The following is a 21,059-nucleotide window of genomic DNA, read 5'->3' as shown; positions in this document are numbered from 1 at the left end:
AAAGAAAAATGCTTTAAAGGGTTCCTTTCAAATTTGTATGGGGGGCGCGGTGGCTCAGTGGTAGAGCGTTCACCTCCTGTGCTTGGGGTCCCTGGTTCGATCCCAGCTCGCGCCGTGTGGACTTTGTGGTGGACAAACACCGTGCTCATGAGTTTTCTCCGGGTTATATGTTATATACGTCTGCTATATGTTATATACGTCTATCTGTATGTGAGATCCCTACTGGCTATATAAAATTCTTTCCTTCATACGGAAATTACGTATAGATGGAACACTTATACGGAAAGTATTATAAAACATACATCTTCAGTTATACGTTGGCTACTGGATGTTACATATATATTCGTACGCGAAGTCCAAATACTACAGGATTTACGCATGTAACCTGCGTTTTTTGTGTACGCCACGTACATTTGTTTTCTCTGTGTGCTTGGTTTTGATAGCGATCCGCGTTCGTGGTCGCTGTGTCTGGCATCATAATGTTCTCTCAAAAATCAGTTATGCTTCACACTTGCTAACGCCTATTATATTGGTTTAGTGGCGTATTTACGATTTTGTTTCGGGAGGGGCTTTGCTAACTTTCGGGGGAGCTTTGGTTGAAAATGTGAAAATTCTGCAAGATATTTCATATACTTGACTATAGTAAGTAAGATTTCGGGGGGGCTTAAGCCCGGAAGCCTCCCCTAAATACGCCACTGTTGGTTTGAGTTTTCAATGATTCTTATCTCCACAATCTGAGGATAAACTAATCAGAAATATTACCAACACGCTACATATGTTCTTTCTCACAGTTTCTGTTTACAGTATATACTATGAAAGTTTACACTTTGCTCTAGTTGATGCAACTATGTAGTTCATTTGAAGAATTACTATTCATGTGTGTGTATTTTTCTTTTGAATGGTTTTGGATATTTTGGAAAGAAAGGAGTTTTCTACATCTGCCTAACAATTAGTTTACTGTGTAAGATTAATTACGTAAAAAACGTAACGAGTAAATTATCTTGGTGAGGTCCGCGGTGACTCAGTGGTAGAGCGTTCCATATCTGGTGCGTGGGGTCCCTGGTTTGATCCCATCTCGCGTCAAGTGAGCTTTGTGGTGGACAAGCACCATGTGCGTGCGTTTTCTCGGGCTTCTTCCCGTTTCCTTCCACTTTCTTCATTTCATCATTTCGTTCATTTCTCATCCTTACCGTCTCGTTTATCCTAGCCGGCGTAACCATGGGACGTAACCTTCAAGATTTCATTTCTTTAAAATTTTAAATAACTTGCTAATCCTGGCTGCGATATAAGGTATTTAGGCGATGAAACAACCTATAGCAAACAGTGTAGAAAACCAAAAATAATTGCAGCTGTATCCAATGTGCTGAGCACATATCTCCCAACAAAACTTCATTTGTCTGTATATCTTTTTGCATCTTGTAGCGTCTGGGAGATTTTTCTTTATTAATTAATTGAACACAAAAATACAATATTCCTTTCATGTTCAGCAGTTGAGTGATTGTTCTTTGTGGTTGATGGGGATTATGTAGAAACACCACGAAATCTGAGCCCTACATTGTGTTTTGTGTGAACTGATCCATTAACGGATACTTTTGAAAGTTTGGACACGGTGATTAATTGTGCGTTGGGTGTTATGTCACTTGTGCTTTGCGGCAATGTCATTGAAGAGGAAAGGCTACAGTGAGGTAGGGGGGTAGGTAAAATCCTTTTTGTCATTATAATCACTACTACACACAGACTTTGATGGGGGGAAATGTTCGTGTCTTCATTATTATAAGACGCAGAAATTCTTATTGAAGTAAAAAGGTTTTCTTGAAATTAATAACTTTTGAGCGACCTGTGCATTCTTTCTTCTTTGTTTAATGTACAGACATGTATAAACGTCAGATCACCCTCCTTTCTCGTAATTTTACTTTACTTTCAACCGTAGATGCAATATTTTAATTTCAGCAATGATAACAGAGAGACATAGTAAATAATGCTTCATTTGTGTCAAATTTATCTAAAAATTAACAGGAATCCTTTATGTAATTTGAGATGATCAGATAGTAATCCTTAATATGAAAAAGAACTGTATTATAGTCATCCAAAGTAAGTAGAAGTACGAAGGTCATCCAGAAAATAAAGACTGTTTAGTTATATAAAATGAAATAAAAATGTTGCAAAAAATAATTCTGTTACATATCTGAAGCTAGCTTTAGTTCTCTACTTAATCACCTCCTGCATTGAAACATTTGTCGTATCTGGTCACGAACTTCAGAATCCCAATGTTATACTCTTCTGCCGCCAGTAAGCCAGCTGATCACTGCATTCTCCGATTTGTGGTTTGGACGGCTCGCCATAGTCTTTTTTAGTCTCACAATAACGATTTGCATTCATCCTAATGCCTTTCGGCATGAAATTAACGAAAAGCACACTTTTACGATTCAAAAAGATGGTTGCCATGACCTTTCGTGTCGAGTGAGTGTGTTTGAATTTTCTCGGTTTTAAGGGGATGATGCTACTCAAGTGATTGGTGCTTACACTCTGGGTGATGTTAGACACCCAGGTTTCATTTCTAGTCACAATGCGCGATCGATCTTTTCCTTGAAATCAGTGACCACTTGGATAAGCAGTGCCTTAATGGACTGGTGCTAGAAGAGTACGGTATAACATGGGAATTCTGAAGCTCATGAACAGATATGACAAATGTGTAAATGAAGGTGGTGCTTATGTAAAAGAACTGAAGGAAGCTTCTGATATCTAACAGAATTGTTTTTCTTTTATCATTGTGTTTTCATTTTGTATAACTGTACGGTATTTATTTTCTGGATAACCCTCGTACGTCTACACTTTTACTATTGGTTGATTATGATACAGACCTTCTCCATTTTAACAGACTAAAAGATGAAAATAGCGGCCCAATGTTGTCAATTGTCTGTAAGTTCAGACTGTACTGTCAGTTGTGCACTACCCAATCTGAAAGTATATAACACCTTGATCATTGACAATATACATTAAAATAGTAAATGCAACATTTATAGTTTAATAACAGGACATTCGAACTGAAGCGGCTGATCCATACTTTGTACCGTGTTTCTGAAATTCATGAAATTGGAATGAAGGTCCGTAAAACCAAAATAATGAGTGCATATTAAACAGTGCACAAGATAACGCAACAGTAAATTATTATAGAACGTTAAACGATACTCAAAATAAGTTAAGGAGGGCGCTTATCTCTGGTCCATGGGGTCCTCAGTTAGATCCCCGGACAAATATGTTTGTGATGGACAACATCATATCCGTGGGTTTTCTCGGGTTACTTCCGTTTCCTCCCACATGATCATTTCATTAATTCTTTCATCATCATTCACTTGCCTTAATTATTCATCTCCCTTAGCGTAAAGGTCATAAGCATCGAACGTTAAACTGAAATAATTCATTTTCAAAATAAGTTAACAACGCGTTACTATAGTACTTCATAAAATTCAGGGGATAAATAAAATTAGCAGTACGTCAAACAGTACAAGGGTAAGTGAAATTATCAGTACTCTATTGTGATACATCAAGCAGTACACAGGATAAATTAAATTAAGAGTACATTATTATAATACATCAAACAGTACACAGGGTAAGTGAAATTAACAGTACATTGTTATAATACATCAAGCAGTACACAGGATAAGTGAAATTAACAATACATTATTATAATACATCAAGCAGTACACAGCATAAGTGAAATTAAGAATAAAAATGAAATGAAATTTTGAGTTTTACGTCCCACGCTTATGCCGGTTAGGCTAAAGGAGGCGGTGATGATGAGTAATGAATGAAATGGTGCAGTGAAGAAAATGGGAGGAAACGGGAGAACCTCGAGAAAACCCACGAACACGGTGTTTGTCTACCACTTGGCGGGTGCAGGGTTTGAACCCGAGGCCCCCAGCACCAGAGGTGAACGCTCTACCACTGAGCCACCGCGGCCCAAGTGAAATTAAGAGTACATTATTACAATACATCAAGCAGTACACAGGATAAGTGAAATTAACAGTACATTATTGTAATACGTCAAGCAGTACACAGGATAAATGAAATTAACAGTACATTATTGTAATACGTCAAGCAGTACACGGGATAAATTAAATTAATCGTACATTATTATAACAGTCGAACGGTACACAGCAGGCACGTAGCCAGGATTTTGGAAAGTGGGTGGGGGATCCGTGACATGAACTACTGTGGTGATCACACCAGGGCACAGTGGTCCGAAACGCCGCAAAACCTGCGCAAAAATCCAAAATGTCAAGTACTGGAGTATGGAGTATGAATAGCATACACGTTTAGTCCATACAATAGTGCATTCAAAAACAGCATTAAGTATTTTTTAAATACGAATAGAACGAACATGTAGAGAAGTAAAGTTCGTGTAATGTGTAATTAGAAGTTTGCTGTACAGGAACTGGAAGCAATACTACAACACCACTCAGCGTCTCCGTTTGAGAACACAAATGAACGAAAAGGGAAACCCCATGAAACAGAAACTGTAGGGAAGTAGCAATGAGAGGAAGTATATAACTGCTCTCCAGAAACGAACCTGGAGGAATAATGTCATATACAATCTTAGCATATAAGTAGTAGGAGAAATGCACTGTAGTGGTGATAAATCGTTGAATTATAAAAAAAGTACCAAGAGGTACCAGTAAGATTCCTGCATAGGTGTGAAGGACAACATGTATAGGTAACGTACATAACAAAAATTGTTGCACATGTTTGCACATTTTCAGACTAGTCACCTGTTAACATGGGTCAGTACATAAAACAATGCATAATTTGACCCATACTATATCCGCATTATGTACTGTCTTGACACGTTTCGCTTTTCATTTGGTCTTTATCAGAAGGAAGATAGGTGATTTACTAAACCGCACATCGTTCGCTGCACTTTCGAGGGAGAATGGTTTGAGAACAGTATGTATAGGACGTGCAACAGTGGAACTTTCTTTAGCTTCAGTTGCCAGCTCCAGAAATGGTAACTTTGCAGGTGCATTAAGCCAATCAGAATATCGTTCAAGAAACCTATCAACCATTCTGGAACAACTATCTAGTCCCTGGAAAATCTTGGTGCAAAACAATTTGATAGCTGTCTTTATCTCGTTGCACTTTTCTGCATTATCCTGAATTCGCAGCTTTCCTATAATGTACTCTTCCAAGTGTCCTTTTTGTTCAGAATGATGTTTGTCAGCCTTTTCCCTCATTACGTTCAAAAGGTATCTTCTGGTAGGCCTAAACGCCATTATTCCTGAAAAAAGCAGATAATAAACATCACTTTCTGAATTTAACAAGCACAAAGACTAATGTGTACAATATCAAAGCAATTAGGCCTGAAAAGAAAATCTACATTAGATTGCGATTTCCACTGTTGCACGTCCTATACATACTGTTCTCAAACCATTCTCCCTCGAAAGTGCACCGAACGATGTGCGGTTTAGTAATTCACCTATCTTCCTCCTGATAAAGACCAAATGAAAAGCGAAACGTGTCAAGACAGTACATAATGCGGATATAGTATGGGTCAAATTATACATTGTTTTATGTACTGACCCATGTTAACAGGTGACTAGTCTGAAAATGTGCAAACATGTGCAACAATTTTTGTTATGTACGTTACCTATACATGTTGTCCTTCACACCTATGCAGGAATCTTACTGGTACCTCTTGGTACTTTTTTTATAATTCAACGATTTATCACCACTACAGTGCATTTCTCCTACTACTTATATGCTAAGATTGTATATGACATTATTCCTCCAGGTTCGTTTCTGGAGAGCAGTTATATACTTCCTCTCATTGCTACTTCCCTACAGTTTCTGTTTCATGGGGTTTCCCTTTTCGTTCACTTGTGTTCTCAAACGGAGACGCTGAGTGGTGTTGTAGTATTGCTTCCAGTTCCTGTACAGCAAACTTCTAATTACACATTACACGAACTTTACTTCTCTACATGTTCGTTCTATTCGTATTTAAAAAATACTTAATGCTGTTTTTGAATGCACTATTGTATGGACTAAACGTGTATGATACTCATACTCCATACTCCAGTACTTGACATTTTGGATTTTTGCGCAGGTTTTGCGGCGTTTCGGACCACTGTGCAGGGGCTCGATCATTCTAAACTATTTTACTGGCAACATATATTGGTTTGTTAGGACAATAAAATGAGGATGTGTTAGGAAGTAGTTTAGTAAAAAAAAAATATAAAGAAATCTCGAGTAACAGAATATAAAAATAGTATTCAGAAAGATTTTATAATATCTACGTTCCTTCCTCTTCATTCAAATATAACAATTTTCCTTTCATTATGACCTCAACTATCATTCAAGTATATATTCACTATTAAAAAAAGTACATATTCAATAATGTCTTGAAAAATATTTTACAATATCTGCATTCCTCTCTCTGTTGATTCAAATATTAACAGAACTTTCTTTCTACATATATATATATATATATATATATATATATATATATATATATATATATATATATAGATATATATATATATTGGTTTCATTATTCCGTCAACTATTGGCTGTTCCAAATGACAGGTTAAATGAGCACTAGAAAACTATTTCTAAAGTAACATGTTTGATAATGCAGAGAAGTGATGACGAAAAATTAAATATAAAATGTCCGCACTACTACAGAACGGCACTATGCTTTCGAAAGCTTGAAATTTCCCCTAATAGCAGAAATTCTGAGAATTCCGTAATATTTCTAGAAAGTTCAAATTCCCTGACTTTTCCAGGATCTCATCATAAGAAAGAGTAACCAAAACGTTGCTGTAGCTTTTTAACACTGATTATTCTTTTTCTCGTTTGTTTTGGTTTAATCTTTTCTTAAGTTTTTTTCATTTCTGGTTTCGAAGGGGGGTCCGGACCGCCATGAACCCCCCTTTGCTACTTGCCTGTATACAGGATAAACAACATTGCAATACAGTATTGTGGTATGTAGATTTAACAGCAGAATTATTGTAGTACGGCAAACAGAATACAGAATAAGGGAATTTAACAGTACGTTATTGTAGTTACATGGTCGAGCAGTGCATGTAATAAGTGAGCTTAACAGTACGGAATTATACTTTGTTTTGAGAAGAGCTAATCACAATATCCTTAATTTTTGTTGTTTGTAAATATTTTTTCGTAATAAAACTAAATTTACGATATATCAACGTCGTGCCATCATTTGTAAAAGAAAAAAAATAGGGTAGCAAATGTTAAAAGTCAAAAAAATGTCCTGTGTTATTTATGTATCAAATCAACACTGTTATCATTTTCCCATTCATGCCTTAAGAGAGTAATAAAAATTTATTTCCAGAGGCGTAATCATAAAATTTTAATCAACGGCGTTCGTTATGAATGGTTTACTCTTTGCTCTCAGATTATGGTTTTCTGCTGAGTGCAGCATCTCTTAATGATGCGTGTGTGCCTGTGCATACATACATATATATATAGACGCATGCCTTCAGGGTTTAAATACAGCACCACGGCGGCTATCGATTTTAACCCACTACTTACACGCTAGCAGTCTTATTAGGAGGGTTTCAACTGCAAATAGACCATTGATATTTGATACAGAGCGAAAATATAAACAAGGTGTGTTCAAAATATTTTTCCAAAAAAATAGTATGGCAAAAAGAAAAATTTCTGAAGTAAGAAGAAAAGCATATTTTATTGGTGATTGAATGAAAAGGGATGATGAAAAATGCGTAAAATGTTTCGTCGGACGTTATATTGGACCATGAAAATCTGGATATTAAGAGAAAACAGGGAAAAAAGAAATATCTACAAAACCCTCAAAATGTGAACATGAAAAAGAGTAAGAAAGGGGAAAGTAGAGACTGAATCGAACAGAAAGTTGGTGAGGAAGATTTTCGCTGAAATTGGAGTTAAAAAAGAAAAGACTTAATGATCAATAGCCTGGACCGGTTCATCTGTATAGTCGATAAGATAATGTGATGGGGAATGCCGTATACAGCTGGGTTTGGACGATCGTGTGTGCACTCAAGTGCCAGTCGTCTGGATATCCATGTTAATAATAAGTGATGTTCTTCATAACCTTGGTGCTGCATACGCATAACTCATTTATTACACGAAAGTTCAAACCTCAACGATAAAATTACGTAAAATAAACCGTATTCATGACTAGAGTGATTCTAATAATAATAATAATAATAATAATAATAATAATAATAATAATAATAATAATAATAATAATAATAATAATAATAATAATAATATCACATGGTCAGCTGGTATTTGTTTGGCTACACTGAGAAAAAGAATCGTATGTGGGGTATGTAAAAACGTATGTTACATGCGTAATTCCTGTAGTTTTTGGACTTAACGTATAGTAAACGATTAACTGAAAACGCATGTTTTATAATACTTTCTGTATAAGTATTCCATCTGTACGTACTTTCTGTATGAAACAATATAGGCGGTTAGGATCTGACATACAAATATACGTATATAACATATGGCTGACATATAGGTAACATACATATATGTATGTAATATGAGGAAGACCGTTAGATGTCAGACATACAACAACGGCATGATGTAACATCTAAGGGCAGTGCCTATGTAGCATTAGGATAACGTATGCTCCGTACTGATTTATGTAGTAAACAAAAGGATTCCGTATATTTGTACAATATTCCGCTGTCCGGAGAACGGATTTTTTTCAGTGCATAGCGATCGAAATCCAACATTGAAGGGATGCATCCACCGAAAATAGTGGATCCAATTTTTGAATGAATAATAATACACTAAATACGATTTTCATTTATTTACTATACATCAAAGTCCAAACATGGAAATGGTGAAAAAAAAGGCATGGTTTCCTTACATCATTTGAGTTAAATTTACTAGAAATTCTAACAGTCGTGTATTACATCACTATGAAGTCTCGAAAACAAACGATGGACTTGGACTAAGGGATAGAATTTCACTTTGTTTACATTATGATCACTCAAACCAGAGGCACATCTACAGGGGAGGATTCACTGGGTTCTGGTTCCCCCAAAAGTTTGTAATTCTACTAACATTTGTACATTTTCTTAACATAAGTACACTTCTTTAACAAAGAAATCAAATCTGTACTCTTCCTTTCCTTATAAAGATTACCTAATTCTATCGGATTTTCTGAGAATATAGATGGCATTAACTACAATTACTTAGTCTTTTCGGGTGCAGAATAACACTGTTTTAATACTACTTAGACGTATTGAACCCTTCGAGAAAAAAAATGAACTCCTCCCATTGAAAAATCTGGGTGCTCGCCTGACTCTAACCATCGCTGTTTGTACTTTCAGCGAAATAGCACATGTAAGAAACATTTGAGAGGAAAATCCCCAAATTTCATTTTGATGCCAATTGACATCATATTAAATTAATAACAATAATAACAAGAACAATATTTTTAAAATATTTGAGTACATTAGCAAATGTTGCACACCGCTGCCATCAGTGTAGAACGTTTTCTAGCACACTGTTCCCATCTACTGCCAGAGATCTGACAGAGCACATTGATAACACTGAGAGTGCATATTTGTTACTAAGGGTGTCGATCCTGGGGGGGCCGGGACCCTCAAGGCTAATGTGGGCCCCCTTATTGTATTTATGAATATACCATATTTGGCATAATTTGAATGCAATTCGTCTTAAAATCCTCATATATATGCCTTCTGCATCTGAATGACCCCCCGCTAAATTTACAGAGAAATCGGCGCCCTTGTTTGTTACCTGTAAAATAGTTCACAAATCTCATTTTTCTTTCTATTAAAGGAACGGAATAACTGCTTTACAAATCTTTCATATGTAATGATTTCTGCTGAGATTGGCACCAAACTATCTTTCCACTAGTGTAGCACTATGATGCCAAAATGACTTAATCTTGTGATTTGATATCATGCGAATAAAAGCAAAAATAAAGTCTATTTGTATTATTTACCACGTAATATATAAAGAAAGAACAATTCGACGAACCTAAATTACTTTATTCGTTAAAGGGGTTAGATAAAACGAATATCTGTTAAAAGAAGCTTTCGCAAACAATGTTTTTAGAAACTGCTGGAAAAGGGAGGATTTGCTTGTAAAATAAAATGAAAAACACACTAAAAGCTTTTGGTGTCCTTCTGAAGTTTGAAGACTAAAGTTGATGAGTTGATTTGGAGTTTAGCGTCCCTTTCAGCAATGATGTTAAATGAGACGTAGACCTACTGATTAACGTGGAACCCGAACCAGATGAGCTCCCACCGGGAATCAAACCCGGGTCTCCTACGCCAAAGGCGCTAGGCTACGCTACGCTAACTGCTTAGCCATGAATGAACTCTTGGAGACTAAAGCTTTGTTAAGATAGGGAGTAATGATAGAGAAGCCAATAAATGCGTCGGAATTGTATTGCTTCACAGTCGAGTTCCGTGGAATGTGCCTGTGAAGAACATGGGCAGATGTCTTTCCGAAATTTATTAGAGAGATTTTTGAAATTACTTTGATAGAGCATTGAGTTAATAATGAAAGTATTTAAACGACATACCTGTTAGGTAAGCAATATTCAAGAAACGAATGGACGGAAAGGATCCACGTGTATAACGTGATCCACCTTAAAAATACTCTTATTCATACAAAATGCACGTAATCCAGGGACGCAATCAGGGGATCCACTGGGTCCGCTCGTCCAAAAAACATCGTAACTCGACTAACATTTGTAGACTTTCTTAACAAAACTATACTTGTTTAACAGAAAAATTATTGATGTAGGCTAAATGTTTGATTTTATACTTCTTCTGTATTCTCCCTTTTCTTATAAAAACAATCTAGATCTATCAGATTTTCTGGGAGGACGGTCGGTAAGTGGTGGAGTGTTTACCTCTAGTGCGTGGGGGTCCCTCGTTCAATCCTCAGCCAAATAAGTTTGTAGGTTTCCTCGGGGGGTATTCCCGTTGCCTTCCACATTCTCATTCCACCAATTCTTCCATCACCATTCACTTGCCTTAATCATCGTCTCCCTTAGCCTAATGCGTATAATCGTCGGACGTTAAACTCGAAGATTTCAATTTACGTATTCTTCTATCAGATTTTCTGGCAGTAATTGGCGGTAATTGGCAGTAATTAACAATTACTTATCGTCTTTTCGGGTGTAGAATATACTGAGAAAAAAAAGGACTAGGATTTCCGTGTGGATACATCGTATTTACGAGGTGCACTCCTTAAGTAATGTAATTTCTTGTATAAAAGTACAGCAGCTGGGAACACCATGCCAAGTCTGCAGTTCGGCGTCGTGTTAAAAAGATCTTTCCTCTCTTTCCTTCTCACAGAATGATATGACGTATTATTACTCTCGTAAGGGAGTCACAGATTTAGAAAGAACCAAGAGGGGACAGTCATAGGAAGGTGGTAACAGTGGCGTATTTAGGGGGGGGCTTCCGGGCTTAAGCCCCCCCCGAAATCTTACTTACTATAGTAAAGTATATGAAATATCTTGCACAATTTTCAGATTTTCATGCAAAGCCCCCCCCGAAACTTAGCAAAGCCCTCCCCGAAACAAAATCGTAAATACGCCACTGGGTGGTAACAACATTATATACGAAGTTACCACCATCGGAATGGGTATGGCGTTAATTCTAGATTTGAAATGGTGGTCCCACAATACAAAATATTCGCCGGACGGTGATGTAGATCGTACTACGGATGAAACAACATTACTTAATGTGGTGACGCGCGTAACCTGGTAAAAAAAACAGCATTTACATGCCGACTAGATTATGCAATTTTCTCCGTGTAACATAAATTTAATACTACGTAGATGTATTGGAAACCCTCAGAAAAAAATTGAACCTCTTCTAACAAAAAAATCTGGATGCTCGCCTGACCTAGTTTAATAACTTTTATGATGCGGAACAATATTCAAGCCCCGAAGCAAGTACCGGTACACATAGTTACTTAAGAGAATTTATACTCTGAAACGGAAGAGTAAGACATCTTGCATCTAGTGACAATTTAACATAGGTCGATGTGTGATTGTTGCACTTGTCTTGCTTTACGCGCATAACCTCTGTCGCTAACCTGTCTACTTCTACTAGGAACGCAAACTTACGCTAACGCGCGGACCTGCAACTCCGCCGTATCTTCAACCGGAATAAATAGAAATATTGCGTTTAGTGAACACCAGAAACAGGTTGGTGTGTGGTTCTCAGATTTAACGTTTCCATGACATTTGAGGTTCCAGGTGTATATAAATACGTACCTAATTGCGACATACATGTTAGATGTTTGGTTAGAGTTTAACGTCACTTTCATCACCAAGGCATGATGAAAGTGCCTAGAAGGCTAGATACAGTTTAAGATGGCATCTGAACCACCGTAGTAGCTATATTTAAAGTTCAAAGCTCTTCCGCTGGTAACCAGTTCATAAAAGGCATGCACGCTAGCCACTAGACCAGTGGTTCTCAACCTTTTTTGGCTCACGACACAGTGTACTGAACATCGCGACACACTTGTTTGATTTTTTTTTGGATTACAATTATAATAATAATAATATCTGTTATAATGGTGAAACCAATTAGTTTTTAAATTGATTTTATATAACACTGAGCATTATTGCTACTGCTGGAGGTGTTGACGAACAATTTCTCTCGATTTTAACTAATTAATATTAAATTCTTCATAATTTTTAAATTCTAAAATTTCGTGACACACCTTAGGGAATTGCGTGACACCTCAGTGTGTTGCGACACAATGGTTGAAAACTACTAGACCAGTGGGAAGAGCATTCGTATTGGTATGTAGCATCCTAATAGAAGGTTGAAAACATTTTTCTCGTATTTTTTAAGTTTAGTTCTTTTTATTTCTTAGTTAATCTACTTTTCCTTGTTAAATTGATGTTTGTTTTCCAATACATTGAACAATTTATCAACTGATTTTCCTGCTTCCGCCAATTGTTTGTTTAATTCGCCATCATCTGTTGCCACTTTTCTCCTACCTTCTCGCCTCCACGTGCGGTGCTGTTTGATGGTCTGTTAAAGACGTGCGATTTCTCTTGTTTTGCAGCTTTGGTTTTCTTGTTTTCTTTCTTCTAATATTTTAGCTCCTGTATAGCTATCTTTATTTCTTACTCATGACATAAGTCAATATATATTTATACTGCTTCTTCTTTTTGATATATCTGCAGGGCATTTCAAAACAACACCGACAACATTTGGAAGGTAATTCCTGATACCAAGATATGACGAAAAGTATAGACCAACCTGGGTGCAAAAATGCTTGCTTTCGGAGTTATAGGCAGCCAAAAACATGAAAAAAAAAAATAACTTTAAAAATTCATAGTTCCAAAAGTATGGAACCTACCGTAGTCGGCTCAAGACTTCACTTAGGAACTAGTATGCGCCCTATTCAAATATCCATGTTTTAGAATTCTGCGGTACTAACACAACAATTTTTATAGAGATAGTTAGTAAGTATTTCAAATTATATGTCCATAGCCAAACTATTTCTCTAAAAATTGTAGCATGAGTACCTTAGGATTCTGAAACATAGATTTTTGGATAGGACACATATTAGTTCCTGAGGGAAATCTTAACCCGACTACTGTAAGTCCCATCGTTTTGCAGCTAAGGACCTTTAAATTTAATTTTTTCATCTTTTCGGCAGCCTTTAACCACGAAAGGAAGCATTTGTGCACCCAGGTTGGTCTATACTTTTCGTCTTATCTTGGTGTCAGGAATCACCTCCCAAACGTTGTCTTTGTTGTTTAGAAACCCTGTACAATTTAATAAATAATTTTAAAAAATTGAACGCCGCAACTCTTCTGGAACAGTCCATGAAGTTCCAAGGGCTGGGTATGGAGATTGTTACATATGCATGGGTCTTGAAATTTGCCTTGTGAAGTCGAGACGGAGCATACATATACACACATTTGTAAAGGTCGGCTGGTCCATTAGACGTTTGAGGTCCGACTGTACACCATCTAGTTGGAGAAACGAAAAATATCCTTTCAGAGTTAGGAATTCTAAATTGTATAGCCTAACCCTCAAACTTAAAGTTCTGAGATTTTTAAAGTAAGAAACCCTTTACTGCCTAACGTCTCTCCACACTTTGTAGCACACTTTTGATCTTCTCGTTAGGCAGAACAGGAATTCCTGTTCATAGAAGTTTTAATATGTTCCATCCAACAGAATGTCTTATTGTTTAGGTTTTCACTGTACGAAAAAGTAAATAAATGATGTTGTGTGATTCGCTAGAAACGTGATACATTCTGCAAACGGTGTATTTCTTTTGAAGCAGTTTAGAAGAATATACGAAAATACTATGTCAGTATTGAATCATAAATTAAAGAACAAAATTTGAAATCCAAGTAATTAATACGAAAACAATATCGATTTGTTTCATCTTACTGTAGATATTTTAGAAGTTTTACCTACTTACTGTTATAGAATAAAAACAATGTTGATTTGAAGTAATATCCGAAAAAAGTCAAGCATTTTTTACAATTCTTTTACCATTGGAGAGTATGTTTTTCTCTCATATTACAACGCTTGAACTCCACACAACTAAACTGAGTTTACTTACCGTGTTTATAGTAAAAATTATTAAGGCAGAGGGGAGGATTGGTAGATTACCCATACACTTAAAATAATATTTGTCCGTGATTCATTATGTAATATGCAATGTAATTTCTTAGGCACTTATAATTTCAATTTATATAATTATGTTACTATTCTTCTCAATATTTTCACTTTTGTAGGGGCATGTGTTGACAAAAGCATCTAAATATCAATAGTAAGTTTAATCCAAATTATTCTATTTTAATACATAATATCCGATTTTTCTTTGAAGAGAAATTTGTGGTGGACAAACACTATGCACGAGGTACTCCCGTTTGTTTCTACTTCATTAATTCAACCGTTGCATTCATTTCTCATCGTCAGAGTTTTCTTTAGCCTAGCCAGCGTATCCGTGGGACGTAAAACTGAAAGATTTCATTTCATTTTTTACTTACGGATAAATTTTCCACAGCAGGGAGAATTCATGCGCGGGTACAAGTAGTAGATATAGGTTTGGTTACTATACTACCTTCTATCGGAACCATATTCTTTATATATTGTAATACTTCAGGAAGCCAGAGATTCAGTTTTTGTCTGGAGTGCATATTATCTTGGGAACCGCATGGGTGCAGCCGACCATTACAAGTCGTCGACAGCGTCACAAACTGTCGTATCTCAGTTTTCTAAACTTTTCAGGAGAGCGATTTTTAGGTTAGGTTTTCACACAAATTTGAACAGCCATAACTCAAAATCTATTTTACCGAAAGGAGAGAAAATTTACCAAGTTATAACTTAAAGCATAAGAAATCAGTGGAGAAAGTTTTATGGAATTTGCCTGTAAAAGCTTGTGGAAACTTTGGCGGGAAAAAGATACGACAGTTTGTGACGATGGTAATCCTCTCTTGTATGAAAGATACGACGCATATTTTTCTATACTAAGAACTACATTAATAGATGAACAATCGGAATATATTGCACTTTTATTGAAAAACTTCGTGTGTATTACACAAAATAATTTAACAAATGCTTCCTGAGATTCTTGAGGGTAAAATGAAATTCCTGAGAACACACAAGAAACACAATATTAAGACCATACTAACCATAACATAAAATAATGCTATCAAGTTGTCATTGCCAGAATAAAAAATCTTGCAAAATAATTTGCAAATTGCATGCTTTGATATTGCACTTGAGAAGGATGGCTAATGTGGTAAGTTTCTGTAAAATTGAACATGTTCAGGGATTCGAATGATTGGAGTTGAGCCCGGATACAATGATAACGAGTCCTCGTAGGCGTGGGAGACCCGGATTCGATTCCCGGCGGAAGCTCATGTGGTTCGGATTCTACGTTAATCAGTAGGTCCAAGTCTCATATAGCCTCGCTGCTGAAAGGGACGTTAAAATCAATCAATCAAAACGAGTCCTCGTACTTCTCTGGAGCGATAATTTTTGACAAGTCTGCAAAGTAGGAACTTCTATCTGGTGGATTCAATCTGCGTTCTTTTCAGGGAAATAGTTCTGTTAGTGTCCTCAAAATGACTTTTCTTAAACTGAATGCAGTTTGGATAGTCTTTGTTCACTTTCACTTCGCGCATTTCCGTCTGATTGATTGGATCTCCATTTTCGTCACGTCTAACTGACAGAATACAAAGACATTGGGACAGAGATCTAATCTCATACATCGCTTCTGTCAACACAATGAACAGCATATGGGTTCTTTTTACTTGCCAGTTTAACAATCGGTTCAAGTTGCGAGGGTACAAAATTACTGCCACAGTGCTTAATAGATGTGCTTATAGCACTGTGGGATGAATCTCCCTAATTGTGTCCATGCCTAGATTCAAAGAATCGGAGAGAAATTTCTCTGATGTTCTTACGTGTTTGCACCGCATACCCTATCATAGCAACCAACCTGAACTCCTACTAGATCCATCCTGTATTTCTCTAACTCATTCATTACGGATTTTAACGCGCCCGCCTATAAAGAATTCTAATATTCCATGTTCCAAATCTCATGTCCATTTACTTTTGCTGATATTGTGCCAAGTTATCAGTCTGTTTCTGAACAAGATTGTTTCTGAAAAAGTGTCTTTTTTTTTTTTTATATTACAGGATGAGTTTGTTAGGCTCACCCAAACCCCCAAGCTGGACGGCCACTCCTTGTCTGCCTTCGACTGCTTATCCAGTATCTTCGCAGCTAACCTCTATATCTGAATGCTTTCTCCTCGAACCGCAACCTGGGGCCGCGGTGGCTCAGTGGTAGAGCGTTCACCTCTGGTTCATGGGGTCGCGGGTTCCAACCCTGCTCCCGCCAAGTGAACTTTGTGGTGGACAAATAACGTGGGTTTCCTCGGGGTTTTCCCGTTTCCTCCCACTTTCTTCATTCCATCATTTCATTCATTTCTCATAATCACCGTCTCCTTTATCCTAACCGGCATAATCGTGGGACGTAAAACTCAAAAAATGTCATGTCATGTCGATCCGCAACTTGAGGATGCCCCATGCCGTGTAAATATATATGTATACAGCCCCGCATTGAGGAAGTATAACATTCTAGCTTATAAGTTTATTTGCTTCGGCTGTTCCGAGCTTAAGATATAAGTAAAAATACATTAGGAATAAATGATAAAGAAACTAAGTCTACCTGATGGATAACAATAAGAGATGATATAAAAAGCAATGAGTTTATCAGTACGGGACTCTATATCTACTTTTGGGCCACTTTGTATATATAAACAAATTGCTTTGAATATAGGCGTATCTGTCCAGTTGCGAAAGATCTGTTGCTCACAAACTGTCGTAACTCAAGATACGACTGTTTGTGAAAATGGTTTATATGCTTCATCTTAAGATACGACACAGTGACGTCATCACCATCGTCAAAACAACGCACGTTACAGATGTGTCGTTTTGGGAAATTGTAGAAGTCAGTGTATACAACTACATAGTAAAATATCTCAATTTTCGATTTTTTTGAGATACGACACTTTGTGACGCTGTCGACGAAGTGTGTGGATATGTATGCTCCGTCTCGACCTGACAAGGCAAATTTCAAGACCCATGCGTATGCAACAATCTCCATACCTTGGGGTTCGTGGACTATTCCAAAAAAGTTGCGACTTTCAAATTTTTAAAATTACTTATTAAATTATACAGGGTTTCAAAACAAAACCCACAACGTTTGGGAGGTGATTCTTGACACCAAGATAAGGCAAAAAGTATAGACCAACCTGGGTGCACAAATGCTTCCTTTCGAGGTTATAGGCTGCCGAAAACATGGAACAAAATAAAGGTCGTCCTTAGCTGCAAAACTATGGAACTTGCGGTAGTCGGGTTAAGACTTCACTTAGGAACTAATATGTGCCCTATCCAAAAATCCATGTTTCAGAATCCTAAGGTACTCACGCAACAATTTTTAGAGGAGTTTGGCTACGGGCATATAATTTGCAGTACTCACTAACTACCTCTATAAAAATTGTTGCGGAAGTACCGCAGAATTCTAAAACAAGGATATTTGGATAGGGCACATACTAGTTCCTAAGTGTAATCTTGAAGTGACTACGGTAGGTCGCATAGTTTTGGAGCTATTGTCCTTTAAAGTTCATTTTTTCATGTTTTCGGCAGCCTATAATTCCGAAAAGAAGCATTCGTGCACCCAGGTTGGTCTATACTTTTTATCTTATCTTGGTATCAGGAACCACCTCCCGAACGTTGTCGATGATGTTTTGAAATAACCTGTATTTAGAAGAATAGATAATAAATAGTATTTTTATACAGATATTTGTCGTATAGACTTTTAATCTACAAAAAATGACTTGCCAAGCTAAAGTTGCATTTTTACTATGCAAAATTGCTAACTGATGTTCGTTTTCCATATCGCACACATTTACCTACAACCTTGAACCTTGAACTTCCTGTAAATACAGAGAACTATCATCTTATCTATCGAAAGTAAAAGCGACAAAACACCTTGTATCACACACGCGCCAGATTGATTTTTCTTCCCTTCCTTTTCTTTCTTTTTTTTTTATCCTTTCATGGTTCGTATATTAACTGACAAGGATACGAATTTATGTATCCATGGAGACCACATTCAAAGAACTATTTTTTTCCCCCTTTACCCTTGAACATAATCTACTTCTTCCAGTTCTGACCTGATATGAAGTTAACCTTTCCTGGTCTCGGCATATATCGTGAATGTTACCACTCTTATTGTGATTTAGATACAATGAACTTTTATTCTTCTAGAGAAAGAAACAAGAAAAAATAAATACTAATTGTATCAGTCTTTTCAAATAAGTTGGGTTTACATTCTTATTACACATAATTTGATTCTCACAAACCTCCGCTAAATACATATTTGGATCTTGAATAAATAGTTAAAAAAGAGACTCATAAAGTGCTTCGTGTGGAATATTGTACTGTATGGTTCTGTAACATGGACATTGAGCAAAAGCGATCGAAAATCAACTGGAAGCTTTTGAAATGTAGGTGTGGAGAAAATTGGAACTTTAAAAATGTGAAGGAGGATGCATTTTTTATTGTAGATTTGGATTCTTCAGGGGGGAAAAATATAAATTTTATTCGAAACATTTTTCTTCGATTTGTGATACATGGTGCTGTAGTCAGTGAAAACATCAAGGTCTCTTCAACTGGGAGCCGCGAATTTTCATTTTAGAATAAACAGTACAAATCCTTTGTATTAAACATTTTCTCAAAATCTGATAGGTGGCATGGAAGATTGCTTTGCATTCGGTATGAATTCGGATAATTAAAATGTGGTATGTGCAAATTGGTGCAATTTTGCGGAGTAATTGTAATTGTGTACCAAGCAGAGGTAAAAGTGAATCTGGAAAAGTAGGGGGACGCAGGCCCGTAACCAGCCCCAAAATTTAGAGGGGGGGGCTGATAGAAGATAGGGGGAACCAGACCCAATCACATTATACTTAATCACCATATTATAGTTCATTTGCAAGCCTACCGTGAAATTTTTATGAGGGCCACCTAAAGTTTAGGGGGGCCCGGCCCCCTTGCCCCCTGTAGATACGGGCCTCGGGGGACGCATGACGTCACGCCGTCCCATCAGCTATCTTTGACCATTGTAATTTTTAGGTAGTGGGTTACCGTAGATTTTTTTTGGAAGTGGGGTAATGGAGTTCCGCCTCACTTTAATAATCCCTGGTACCAATGATTTTATCGAATTTATCCCTCCGTAGAAACTAGACAAAATTGGTTCAAATGCAATAAACGAAAGGACTTCAAAGCAAATGCAAAGCAAATGCAATAAACGTAAGCAATACGTTGTACCACGTGTTTGGTCTTTTGGCCCAATTTATCCTCTTAGATGAGGTCCTATTACCTTATATGGTTATATGGTTATGTATAGGGGTCTATTCCCTATCATAAGACATATGTATATTTGTGCACCCCTTTAAAAATTTTGGAGGGTACCTTGGCCCACCCCTTAAATTTTAGAAATTGCCCATTTTAAACATTTGGTATAATAGTATAGGACCCTAATATATATTACTATAAATTTAGGTGGTCCATCTCGTTCCCTTTCATGGGTACGAAATTGCCAAATTTTAGTACAACCACGTGTTTCGTTTTTGACCTATTTTTTTCCCTTGGATGAGGTCCTATTACCTTATACGGATATATACTCGTTTTTGACCTAATTTATTCCCTTGGATGAGGTCCTAATACCTTATATGGTTATATGGTCATGTATAGGGGTCCATTTTCTATCATAAGACATAAGTACATTTGTGCACCCCTTTAAATTTTTGGGAGGGGTAACTTGGCCCATCCCTTTAATTTTGGAAATTGCTCATTTTATATATTTGGTATCATAGTACCCCTTTGATAAGTATTTAGCACGTTATATGGGTATGTACAGAGGTTTATTACCTTTATATGTTTATGTTCCATTTAAATTTGTTAATTATCAAATAACAAAATTCGGTAAACGTTTTCTAGGTCCTATTTAGCTGTTGGTGTTCCTCTTATGGCCAAATATTGAAAATTTAAAGGTTATTGACCTGTTTTTTTGATACGGCTTTATTATTGAATAACTACAGGATTTATTACTTTTTCATAAGGCACAGGTGTATTTGTGTACCAATTTTAAATTTTGGGAGGGGTGCATTTCTTATTGTCATATCAATAATTGGTAATTGTTCTTAAAATTGGATAGTATCTCATTCATTGGGTAAATCATTGTCAAATATTAGTATGATCATGTGATCAGTTATTGACCTATGATGGGATTAGGAGTCCAGGACATTGGTACATTTAAACTTTGTAGGATAATTTGAGAATTGTCAAATGAAATTGCGTAATTGGTTTTGATTATTACAGCCTATGGACCAAATATAAACGTAAGCAATACGATGTACCACGTGATTGACCTTGATGAGGTAGTGTACAGGGATTCATTTCCTTTGTTGTGGTACTTCCTAAGTTTGAGTACACAATTGTAGA

This window comes from Thermobia domestica, chromosome 12 (genome assembly GCF_964235325.1).
Source record: "Thermobia domestica chromosome 12, izTheDome1.hap1.1, whole genome shotgun sequence".
In the NCBI taxonomy this organism is placed as follows: Eukaryota; Metazoa; Arthropoda; class Insecta; order Zygentoma; family Lepismatidae; genus Thermobia; species Thermobia domestica.
This window is presented reverse-complemented; position numbering follows the sequence as displayed.